The sequence below is a fragment of the Oreochromis aureus genome, linkage group 6 (genome assembly GCF_013358895.1).
Source record: "Oreochromis aureus strain Israel breed Guangdong linkage group 6, ZZ_aureus, whole genome shotgun sequence".
Classification (NCBI taxonomy): Eukaryota; Metazoa; Chordata; class Actinopteri; order Cichliformes; family Cichlidae; genus Oreochromis; species Oreochromis aureus.
Genome location: NC_052947.1, coordinates 7,506,118 through 7,519,176, shown reverse-complemented (window position 1 = coordinate 7,519,176; position 13,059 = coordinate 7,506,118). Strand labels below are relative to the sequence as shown.

The following is a 13,059-nucleotide window of genomic DNA, read 5'->3' as shown; positions in this document are numbered from 1 at the left end:
TCAAGAATAGCTTGAAAGTAGAAGGCCGTGTCAACTACCTCTCTCGATTCTCGTGCCAGAGAAGGTGCCGCAGTTGTGTAGTTGTAAAGTGTTAAAAGAATTAAGAGGATTAAAATGGGTAACTCACTGCTGACGAGCAGTGGTTAGAAAAGAAATGTCCAGGAGCCGGACAAATTAGTGCATATAGATGGAGAAATCCAAAGAACACCTAAATGTCCCACGTGGGAGGGAAAATGCATTAACTAAATTATAAGAAACCCTCCAAGCAGAAATAAATACTGAAAAGGAAGCTAGAAAGAAATCAAAGCATACACAAGAGTTAAATTAAGGTTAACTTAAATTAAAGCAGAGCTTATCTGTGATAAGCATGATAATAGGAGATAATAGGAAGGTTAACAACCTGTAAACTGGTATTAACAATGAAACAAAATTGGGAAGACAACCAAGCTATGGAATGGATAGAATGCATGAAACCAGATAATTCACACGAAAATATATCAAATAAAAAAGAGAGATGCATAAGGTATATTAAGGCTGTGTCATTGTTCAGCCAAGGAAAATGTCTCCAGCTTGGGAAGGTGTGAAGCTGCAGATTCACACAGACCCGTGATGGATACATAATAAAATATAAACTAATATACTATTGTATATTAGTAGTAAAGTAGTGTAGTAGTGTTGTAATATACTATTGGTGTTATAAAAAAGGAAAAACAGTACAATGATAACATTAACTAGAAAGCGAAAATTTCAGAAGAAATTTTATGTGTGCCTATGCCGCTGCTAATCTGTGTAGTTTTCCATTCATACGGCTACAGACAGCAAAACTCAGAAGAGCAGCCATTCTCCACCATGAATTATGGTAAAAACAAACACCGCTCGCGCCTCACAGATGACAGCTTACAGTTTTGGGTAAAGATGAGGTCACTTTGTACAGCCCCGATTTGCAGACGCTGTGCACACAGGTTCATAAGCAGAAGTCCCTCTGTACCACGGCAGACCCCGACAATGTTTGCACGAACACACTTTGAACCAGTACGTTATGGACCACTTTTCACACATGGTTGGTGTACCCTCCCAGCCAGCTGTAGATTTTCAACTCACAGCCCGACACACACCCAAAAACAGCCGAGAGAGCACAGACTACGCCCGAGAGGTGTGATTGCAGATGCCCCTCAGGTGGGTCCACCTCCCCTGCAGCGGCACTGCAGACCACGCCCCGCCACACACATCAAACACGTAAAATAAATATTTATGCACTTTTGCATTCACTTTTTGTTTTTTGTTATTTTTACACAGTGTTCTGAATGATGAACAATGGTCTACAGCCAATCTTGTGTATTATTATACAAACTTTGGTTGTAAGATTCAGATAACTATTTAATAAAAGCTAAATATTTTATACAGGAGTGCAGAATTATTAGGCAAATGAGTATTTTGTCCACATCATCCTCTTCATGCATGTTGTCTTACTCCAAGCTGTATAGGCTCGAAAGCCTACTACCAATTAAGCATATTAGGTGATGTGCATCTCTGTAATGAGAAGGGGTATGGTCTAATGACATCAACACCCTATATCAGGTGTGCATAATTATTAGGCAACTTCCTTTCCTTTGGCAAAATGGGTCAAAAGAAGGACTTGACAGGCTCAGAAAAGTCAAATAATAGTGAGATATCTTGCAGAGGCATGCAGCAGTCTTAAAATTGCAAAGCTTCTGAAGCGTGATCATCGAACAATCAAGCGTTTCATTCAAAATAGTCAACAGGGTCGCAAGAAGCGTGTGGAAAAACCAAGGCGCAAAATAACTGCCCATGAACTGAGAAAAGTCAAGCGTGCAGCTGCCAAGATGCCACTTGCCACCAGTTTGGCCATATTTCAGAGCTGCAACATCACTGGAGTGCCCAAAAGCACAAGGTGTGCAATACTCAGAGACATGGCCAAGGTAAGAAAGGCTGAAAGACGACCACCACTGAACAAGACACACAAGCTGAAACGTCAAGACTGGGCCAAGAAATATCTCAAGACTGATTTTTCTAAGGTTTTATGGACTGATGAAATGAGAGTGAGTCTTGATGGGCCAGATGGATGGGCCCGTGGCTGGATTGGTAAAGGGCAGAGAGCTCCAGTCCCACTCAGACGCCAGCAAGGTGGAGGTGGAGTACTGGTTTGGGCTGGTATCATCAAAGGTGAGCTTGTGGGGCCTTTTCGGGTTGAGGATGGCGTCAAGCTCAACTCCCAGTCCTACTGCAAGTTTCTGGAAGACACCTTCTTCAAGCAGTGGTACAGGAAGAAGTCTGCATCCTTCAAGAAAAACATGATTTTCATGCAGGACAATGCTCCATCACACGCGTCCAAGTACTCCACAGTGTGGCTGGCAAGAAAGGGTTTAAAAGAAGAAAACTAATGACATGGCCTCCTTGTTCACCTGATCTGAACCCCATTGAGAACCTGTGGTCCATCATCAAATGTGAGATTTACAAGGAGGGAAAACAGTACACCTCTCTGAACAGTGTCTGGGAGGCTGTGGTTGCTGCTGCACGCAATGTTGATGGTGAACAGATCAAAACACTGACAGAATCCATGGATGGCAGGCTTCTGAGTGTCCTTGCAAAGAAAGGTGGCTATATTGGTCGCTGATTTGTTTTTGTTTTGTTTTTGAATGTCAGAAATGTATATTTGTGAATGTGGAGATGTTATATTGGTTTCACTGGTAAAAATAAATAATTGAAATGGGTATATATTTGTTTTTGTTAAGTTGCCTAATAATTATGCACAGTAATAGTCACCTGCACACACAGATATCCCCTAAAATAGCTAAAACTAAACACAAACTAAAAACTACTTCCGAAAACATTCAGCTTTGATATTAATGTGTTTTTTGGGTTCATTGAGAACATGGTTGTTGTTCAATAATAAAATTATGGCAAAAGCTTTGCTAGATCCGCCCCTGCACAGTTACCAGCTGTCAGCTAAATAAAAAAAGGAGCTTGGTGTTTATTTCTCTCAGAAACAGTTCATAACTTCCCTTCAACTCATTCATGTCACCTAAAAAAAAGGTAAACCTGTTTCTCCATCACCAGTTCAGCTCTGATGATTCAGTAAGGTCATCTCCTGGTTTCGACCAGCCGCTTCTACAGCTGTGGCTCCAGCAAACATCAGCTGATACTAGAAATTAAAATCAAATGAATTCTAACAACAGCTGATCAAGCTTAAACGTGCTGCTGTTGTTTAGCGCGATAAACAAACAAGAGAGAAAAGCCGATCATTGATCAGTTTCATGACTGAAGTTTGAACAGGCGAGAGAATGACAGGGAGGCTGTCATAAAGTTCAACATCAGTAACTTAGCGTGCACACAGCTGTATAGAAACTCCATCGTGCTAGCTACCACGCAGTACGAGTTATTATAACTGATTGTAAAAAGTCAGCACAACGAAAATAAACTACACCTAAACTCGGTTTATATCTGACCCAAATAGAGTGCAGGTCATAACTTCTTACCTGAAATTCAGTTCACCTCACGCTCCGACCGGCAGCCGCCTGCTTCTCCTGCCTTCGGTTTCCCTGATCCACGATCTACCACCGGTCGATCGGCGGTCGCATCTCGCCGCCTCGTTCCCGCATGTTCTTTCTGACACACACGGTGGATAGCTGCCCTCGGTTGTAGCTCGGCGTCAGCGACTACCAAACAACTCAGTTATTTTTTCCACATCGACCAGCATCTGGACAATCCACCGCCTTTCACTGTTTGTACCGTTACTAAAAAAAAAAAAACCCTCATCGGCTCATAAAAACGAAAAATAAGTCCAGCTATGACCCTGAGTCAAAAGACAGCCAGCTCGGGTTAGCTAGCTACCTGTCTAGCTCTTTGCAGGCACCGAAAACATCAGAGCTAATATGGGATGTCTTGGTAACACGAGCAGATATTTGAAGTTTACATCTGGCCAATCCACCACCTTTCACTGTTTATACCGTTACTAAAATGAATAAATAAATAAATCATCGGTCCATATAAACGAAAAATAAGTCCAGCTAAAACACATACTGTCGGCGAGCGACCGGTGCTGACACGAGTTTCACCCGCCTCAATATAAGCCAAGCCTGGGTGCTTTTTCACGAAGGGTCGCTAGCGGTGCTAGCTAACTATGCTAGCGGCGCTAGCTAGCTAGCCGGCTATCAGCAACACATAAGAGAACTGCTGCTAAATAAACTACACCTAAACTCGGTTTATATCTGACCCAAATAGAGTGCAGGTCATAACTTCTTACCTGAAATTCAGTTCACCTCACGCTCCTGCCTTCGCTTTCCTGATCCACGATTGACCTCCGCGTTAGCAAACACCGGTCGATTGGCGGTCGCGGCATGTCCTTTCTGTCATACACGGTGGATAGCTGCCCACTGTTGTAGCTCCGGCGTTATAGCACCACCAAACAACTCAGTTATTTTTCCACATCCAGCTGTAACTCCGATTCTGTGCGAGCATTTGCGAGAGACCGGGAGGTGAAACGACAGAGAGAGTCCCTCGCTATCCATTTGCAGCCAAGTGCGGCAGCTAGCTAGGTAGCCGGCTAGCTGTCAGGCAGGACCAACGTCGTCAGAGCACTGTCGCTAAATATGGGATGTCTTGATAAAACAAGCAGATATTTGAAGTTTACACACCTACATTCTCGCCTGAAAATATCTTAAAAGTTTATTTTGTGACCTAGAAACACGAATAAAGACATATAAAGCGAAGTGGTGGCCGCCATTGTTCACTCTGTAGAGGCGTGCTATGAATTGTGGGATATGGAGTTTTCAACACAAGGATAAATCTTTTCGGCTGTACTACTCCCGGTATACCACTAGAGAGAGCCAAGACACCACAAATGAAGTCTGTTTATTTGGCGCCAAAAGATGAATTGGCCTAAATTTGTACTAAAATATTAATATTTAAAAACTATAAAAGTCATAAACACCAAAAGTCACAACATAATAGTCCAGCTCCAGCCGCACAAAATGATCTAACATATGTAATCCTAATGTCAAAACTGTTTGGCAGAGGGCGGGAAAATTTTCACTAAAATATTAATATTTAAAAACTATAAAATTCATAAACACCAAAAGTCATAGCACACCATTCCAGATCCGGCCGCACAAAATGAGGTAACATATATGAAGCTTGTCTCAAAACTGCGGGCGTGATACGTGCGAAATTTAGGCGGAAGATGGAGAATAATAATAACTAGAAAATTTGCATTTCCTGCGAAAATGCTGTGTGGATGCCTTAACGCTGAAGCTGTCTGCTGAAAAGCTGAAAAAGATGAAAAGTTGCAAAAAGTTGTATGGTGGTGAAAAAAAAACATGTTGCCCTGAGCAGGATTTGAACCTGGCCCTCCTGGTCTCAAGGCAGCTACTCATCTCACTGAGCTAAACTCATTCTCTCAAAAAAAGAGGAGGAGAGACCGACAATTCTGCTAAAATGAGCAGAAGCTGCTGAGAATTGTGCTGATAAGGGGTGAAAAGGCTGAAAATTTTGCAGAAAAGAGGTAAATCAGCAGAATTGCTGCAGAAAAGAGGCAGAACAAAAGAACAAAAGAGAAAAATGAAAACAGGTTTTGCCATGACCGGGATTTGAACCTGGCCCTTCTCGTCTCAAGGCAGCTGCTCATCTCACTGAACCAAACTCTTTCTCTCAAAAACAAGAGATGGAGAAACTGACAATTTTGCTAAATGAGCAGAAGCTGCTGAGAATTGTGCTGAGAAGAAGTGAAAAGGCTGAAAATTTTGCAGAAAAGAGGTGAATCAGCAGAATTTCTGCTCAAAGGCAGCTATTCATTTCCCTGAGCCAAAGTCATTCTTACAAAGAAGAGGTGGAGAGACGGACAATTCTGCTGAAATGAGCAGAAGCTGCTGACAATTGTGCTGATAAGTGGTGAAAAGGCTGAAAATTTTGCAGAAAAGAGGTGAATCAGCAGAATTTCTGCATAAAAGAGGCAAAGAAGCAGAAACTTGCGCTGAAAAGAGATGAATCAGCAGAGTTTCTGCTCAAAAGAGTTGTCTTTTTTCTGAATACAGCCAAAAAGCTGGAATTTGTGCTGAAAAGGGGTGAAAAAAATGAAAATTTTGCTGAAAAGGGGTGAAGAAGCTGAAGAAGCTAAAGTATACTAAATCAAAGTATTTGTGCTAAAACATAGTGTTTCTGCCATATTGTGGTACTACTACATTACAACATGAATACGGATTAAAGATGAAAGAAACTGGCAACAGATTCCTCCACTACAAACCAGTCTGATACCACTTCTTTGCAGTGTTCACGTTTACTAAGGCACTACCCAAAAGGCGCCACAAGAGGGCACTCCAACACAAGAGATGAGGTGAATGAGCAGAATTTCTGCAGAAAAGAGGCAGAACAAAAGAGAAAACTGAAAACAGGTTTTGCCACGACCGGGATTTGAACTTGGTCCTTCTGGTCTCAAGGCAGCTGCTCATCTCACTGAACCAAACTCATTCTCACAAAACAAGAGATGGAGAAACTGACAATTTTGCTAAAGAGCAGAAGCTGCTGAGAACTGTGCTCAGAAGAAGTGAAAAGGCTGAAAATTTTGCAGAAAAGAGGTGAATCAACAGAATTTCTGCAGAAAAGAGGTAAAGAAGCAATAAGTTGCGCCTAAAAGAGATGAATCAGCAGAATTTCTGCTCAAAAGAGTTTTTTTTCTGAAAACAGCTGAGATTTGTGCTGATAAGAGGTGAAAAGGCTGAACATTTTGCAGAAAAGAGGTGAATCAGCAGAATTTCTGCAGAAAAGAGGTAAAGAAGCAATAAGTTGCGCTGAAAAGAGATGAATCAGCAGAGTTTCTGCTGAAAAGAGTTTTGTTTTTCTGAAAACAGCCAAAAAAGCTGGAATTTGTGCTGAAAAGGGGTGAAAAAAATGAAAATTTTGCCTACAGGGGTGAAGAAGCTAAAGTATACCAAATCAAAGTATTTGTGCTAAAACATAGTGTTTCTGCCATATTGTGGTACTACTACATTACAACATGAATACGGATTAAAGATGAAAGAAACTGGCAACAAATTCCTCCACTACAAACCAGTCTGATACCACTTCTTTGCAGTGTTCACGTTTACTAAGGCACTACCCAAAAGGCGCCACAAGAGGGCACTCCAACACAAGAGATGACCTATGTACACTGATGCACTTAGTAACAGTCAGCCTCCTTGAATTGGCAGAAATACTGTGATTTAGTAGTAATACTATAACATAACAGATATACTGCCAGGCTCAAAGCAGCTACTCATCTCACTGACCCAAACACATTCTCACAGAGAAGAGGTGGACAGACTGACAATTCTGCTGAAATTAGCAGAAGCTGCTGAGAATTGTGCTGATAAGAGGTGAAAGGGCTGAAAATTTTGCAGAAAAGAGGTGAATCAGCAGAATTTCTGCAGAAAAGAGGCAAAGGAGCAGAAACTTGCGCTGAAAAGAGATGAATCAGCAGAGTTTCTGCAGAAAAGAGGCAGAACAAAAGAACAAAAGAGAAAACTGAAAACAGGTTTTGCCATGACCAGGATTTGAACCTGGCCCTTCTCGTCTCAAGGTAGCTGCTCATCTCACTGAACCAAACTCTTTCTCTCAAAAACAGGAGATGGAGAATCTGACAATTTTGCTAAATGAGCAGAAGCTGCTGAGAATTGTGCTGAGAAGAAGTGAAAAGGCTGAAAATTTTGCAGAAAAGAGGTGAATCAGCAGAATTTCTGCAGAAAAGAGGTAAAGAAGCAATAAGTTGCACTGAAAAGAGATGAATCAGCAGAATTTCTGCTCAAAGGTGGCTATTCATTTCCCTGAGCCAAAGTCATTCTTACAAAGAAGAGGTGGAGAGATGGACAATTCTGCTGAAATGAGCAGAAGCTGCTGACAATTGTGCTGATAAGAGGTGAAAAGGCTGAAAATTTTGCAGAAAAGAGGTGAATCAGCAGAATTTCTGCAGAAAAGAGGCAAAGAAGCAGAAACTTGCGCTGAAAAGAGATGAATCAGCAGAGTTTCTGCTCAAAAGAGTTGTCTTTTTTCTGAATACAGCCAAAAAAGCTGGAATTTGTGCTGAAAAGGGGTGAAAAAAATGAAAATTTTGCTGAAAAGGGGTGAAGAAGATGAAGAAGCTAAAGTATACTAAATCAAAGTATTTGTGCCAAAACATAGTGTTTCTGCCATATTGTGGTACTACTACATTACAACATGAATACGGATTAAAGATGAAAGAAACTGGCAACAAATTCCTCCACTACAAACCAGTCTGATACCACTTCTTTGCAGTGTTCATGTTTACTAAGGCACTACCCAAAAGGCGCCACAAGAGGGCACTCCAACACAAGAGATGAGGTGAATGAGCAGAATTTCTGCTGAAAAGAGGCAGAAGGTTCTGTATGTAGAAAAAGAAACACTGTTGAACCATGTGTGAAATAAATAAAGAAATGAAATGAAAGAACAACCTGGTTCTGCTCATTTTCACCAATCAGAGGTACTGCAAAAAGTTGTATGGTGGTGAAAACAAAATGTTGCCCTGAGCAGGAATCGAACCTGGCCCTACCAGGCTCAAAGCAGCTACTCATCTCACTGACCCAAACACATTCTCACAGAGAAGAGGTGGACAGACTGACAATTCTGCTGAAATGAGCAGAAGCTGCTGAGAATTGTGCTGATAAGAGGTGAAAAGGCTGAAAATTTTGCAGAAAAGAGGTGAATCAGAAGAATTTCTGCAGAAAAAGGCAAAGGAGCAGAAAGCGTGCGCTGAAAAGAGATGAATCAGCAGAGTTTCTGCTGAAAAGAGTTTTTTTTTTGAAAACAGCTCAAAAAATGGAATTTGTGCTGAAAAAGGGGTGAAAAAATGAAAATTTTGCTGAAAAGGGGTGAAGAAGCTAAAGTATACTAAATCAAAGTATTTGTGCCAAAACATAGTGTTTCTGCCATATTGTGGTATTTGTGCCACAAAAGTTACTACATTACAACATGAATACGGATTAAAGATGAAAGAAACTGGCAACAAATTCCTCCACTACAAACCAGTCTGATACCACTTCTTTGCAGTGTTCACGTTTACTAAGGCACTACCCAAAAGGCGCCACAAGAGGGCACTCCAACACAAGAGATGAGGTGAATGAGCAGAATTTCTGCTGAAAAGAGGCAGAAGGTTCTGTATGTAGAAAAAGAAACACTGTTGAACCATGTGTGAAATAAATAAAGAAATGAAATGAAAGAACAACCTGGTTCTGCTCAAATTCACCAATCAGAGGTACTGCCTCAGTCTGCTTCATCAGGCTGTGTACTTGTTTCTGCCATGGAGCGTTAACAAGAATCTGAGGTCCATATTAGAAAAGCTGCTAAAATCATCAAACTTTGCAGAATTGTAATAAAATAGCAATATAAATTACAAGTCTGTGATAGTGTATAAATTTGTAGTGAAAAAAAAAAAAACGTGGACCAAGGTGGGATTGAACCCACGACCTTTGAGCTGCAGAGCCGTGTCATTACTAATTGCGCCACCTGGAAAGGGGCGGCGGTCTGAAAGACAGATACTTGGGCAGTCAGAAAATAGATCGCGGTGAGAGGCGAAAAACGCCGCTTTTTGGAGTTACAAAACGTCGTGTAACTCAAAAACTAGGAGGGCTAGCAGCATAATTCTTGTACTGGGTGAATCAGCGGACTTTGGTGTACTTTCACTGCGATTTTGATAGCTCTTTGTGCCTCCATCGCGGAGATTTGACGAGAGAAGAAACGGCTTCATTTCCAGAGTTTGAAGACTGAGAGAAGGACAGATTTCCACCCCTCAAACAAACGTAATTCATTGCTCAACGGTAAGATAATTGTAAAACTGCTTCCACTGTGAGTGTCAGCAGTGTCTGAAGATATATTGGCACAAGCCTCATGTCCTAACTTTGCTTTATTAAAGAGATATGGCGATTTGAAAATGCCTCCCGTTTCAGAATTTCAGCTCTGAATTTCAAAACCTCCCCATAGACTTTGAATGGGGAGTATTGAGACCTTGTGTCACTCCGAGGCAAATTGCGAAAAAACGGTAAATCTCACAATAAAGATAGTGACATTGTCTGAAAGCCAGCAAAAATACCTACGTTTTGATGTATAATTTGGGGGTTGAGTGGAAATTGAGTGAGTAGCAAGAAGTTGTTTAGACATGAAGAGAAAATTCAGAACGGACCAGCACTCACTCTGACTTAATTGCATAGCAACCATAGCAACGCATGTATTTTCTGAAAATCACAATTTTGCAACTGAAAACTTAAAGAGAGATAAGATTAAAACAGTAGAAGATCTGAAAAAGCTGAATCAGACAGGAATAGCCCAATAATCTGAGAACATTTTAAAGTTTGAATGGAGTTTCTAGGTGAAAGTATGACAAAGTAGTTAAGTTTCAAAGACAAGCAAGTTTTAGCAGAATTGTGGAAGTTTCCCATTCATTTCAATGGGACAAATTAAAGGAAAAAAGTGTAATATTTTAAAAAGTATAACAGTAATAAACACCAAAAGTCATAGCCATCATTAGCAGAAAGAGCAGAACAGTATAGAGTTTGAACTGAGAAAATCGGCTGAAAACTGAGAAAGTAGTTAAGTGCCAAAAAGTGTACGGAAGCAACTAGAAGAATAACTAGAAAAATTTGCATTTCCTGCGAAAATGCAGTGTGGATGCTGTAATGCTGAAGCTGTCTGCTGAAACTAGCAGAAAAAGCTGAAAAGTTGCAGAATTTGTAAAAACTTTGCAGAAGCAAAGGAACTTTGCTAAAATGTAGTAACTTAGCAGAACTGCAATATCTTAGAGGAAACATAATACTTGGCAGAAATACAATAGCATAGCAGAACTTAGCAGAAATATTGTAACTTACCAGAAACACGATAACTTCTCAAAAATACAAGAATTTAGGAGAAATAGTATAAGATAACAGAAAGAATATATTTAGCCAAACATTCTTAAACATTACAGAAATACTATGATTTAGAAAAACAGTACAACATAGCAGAAATGCTGCGATTTACCAGAGACACTGTAATTTACTATTAATATTGAAATTTAAAAAAAAATACTATGTTTTAGCACAAATACTGTAATTTGACAGAAATACTATCATTCGGCAGAAATACTATGTTTCAGCAGAAATACTCTGGTTTAGCACAAATATTATAACATAGCAGTAATACAATTATATAGCAGAAATGCTATATTTAGAAAGAAAAATATAATATAGTAGAAATACTATGATTTAGCAGAAATACTGTAATCAGCACATATACTGTAACATGACAGAAATTCCTCCACTTAGTAGTAATACTATAAAATAAAACAAATGTTATGATTTGGCACAAAAACCATAATTTGGCAAAATACTATGATTTAGCAGAAATACTATGATTGAGCAGAAGTACTAAGATGTAGTAAAAGTACTTTGATTTAACAGAAATACAATTATGGAGGAGTAATACTTTAAAATGGGAGAAATATTGATACACACACACACATACACAGAGCCTAAAAGGAACAGTATTTGTGCCATGGAGTGTTAAGAAGAATCTGAGGTCCATATTAGAAAAGCTGCTAAAATCATAAAAGGTTGCAGAATTGTAATAAATGATGAATACGAATTAGTGGTCTGTGATAGTGTATTAATTTGTAGGAAAAAACATGTTGCCCAAGGTGTAATTGAACCCACGACCTTTGGGTTGCAGACCTGTGTCATTACCAACTGCGCCCACTGGGAAAGAGAGCGAGCGCCTGGAAAACAGGGTGATGAGCAGTCAGAATTAGATTGCGGTGAGAGGCGAAAACGCTGTTTTTGGAGTTACAAAACGTCGTGTAACTCAAAAACTAGGTGGACTAGAAGCATAATTCTTGTACTGGGTGAATCAACGGACTTTCGTGTACTTTGACTGTGATTTGCATTGCTCTTTGTACATCTGTCGCTGAGATATGACGAGAGAAGAAAGGGCAGACCTCAGATATGATTGGCTGGCTGGGAAGCCGTGCAGGTCCTGATATGTAAATTTTATATGTATCAGTCCTAACAGAGGATTAGCTGCCTGGGGACCTGGCAGAAATATATACAAATAGTATGATTAAGCATAAATACTACATTTAGTAGAAATACTATGTTTTAGCACAAATACTATAAAATGGCAGAAATACTATAATTAAGCAGAAATACTATATTTGGCAGAAACACTATATTTAGTACAAATCTTATGAAATAGCAGAAATAGTATGATTCAGCAGAAATGCTGTATTTAGCACAAATACTGAAAAGCAGCAGAAATGCTATGACTCAACACAATAGTAATAACTTAAATAGAAAAATTGGAAAAGCAAAATGGACAGCTGAAAGAATCCTGAACATGCTAAGGGTCCCTCAAATGTAATTGTTAAATGAAAAAAATCAGCAAAAAAAAGTATAACAGTGACACAATCACAAATATGGACACATATGGAAACACACATGAACAGAGAGACACACACAGGATCAAATTCAGTCAACCAGTCTAAATATATTGAATTTAAATCATATAATAAGATGCTCCCATAAAACTCTCTCTCGCCTCCCTTCTCTCTCTCTCTGTCACACACACACACACACACACACACACACACATATATAGGGAGAGACAAGCAAGTTTCTAGGTCAGTCAAGCAGCCTGGGAGCTGCTAAATTTGAATCCACCAATCAGAGAGGCTGTGTACTTTTTCCCGCCAAAACAGGTGCAGCCGTTTTACACACTCAGCACAGAGAGAGACAGGATTTCTGCAGTGTATTTCTCATAGGGAGGATTCCTCTCAAACAAATGGCCATAATTTCCTAACCGTAGGGGCTAGAACGGTCATTCTTACACCGTTTTGTTCAGAAGAGATGGGGGAATCTTCAAGTGTTAAGAATTTATCATTAAAATATGAATTATTAAAGATATTTGACTTGTAATGCACCATAACTGAGTAGAGGCGAAGCAAAACTGCCTTGACTTGCCCTCAAACAAAGCTTTGTAACTCAAAATCTATTTGGAGTATCGATATCATTCTTTCACCGTAAGAGACAG

General features: G+C 39.9%; 1 protein-coding gene across 1 annotated transcript in view; it reads right to left on the bottom strand.

Moving 5' to 3' along the window:
- The window catches only part of cacna1ab (calcium channel, voltage-dependent, P/Q type, alpha 1A subunit, b), a 180,094-nt gene that overhangs the window by 93,966 nt on the left and 73,069 nt on the right, over nucleotides 1–13,059 (bottom strand). The gene's annotated exons all lie outside the window — the stretch shown is intronic.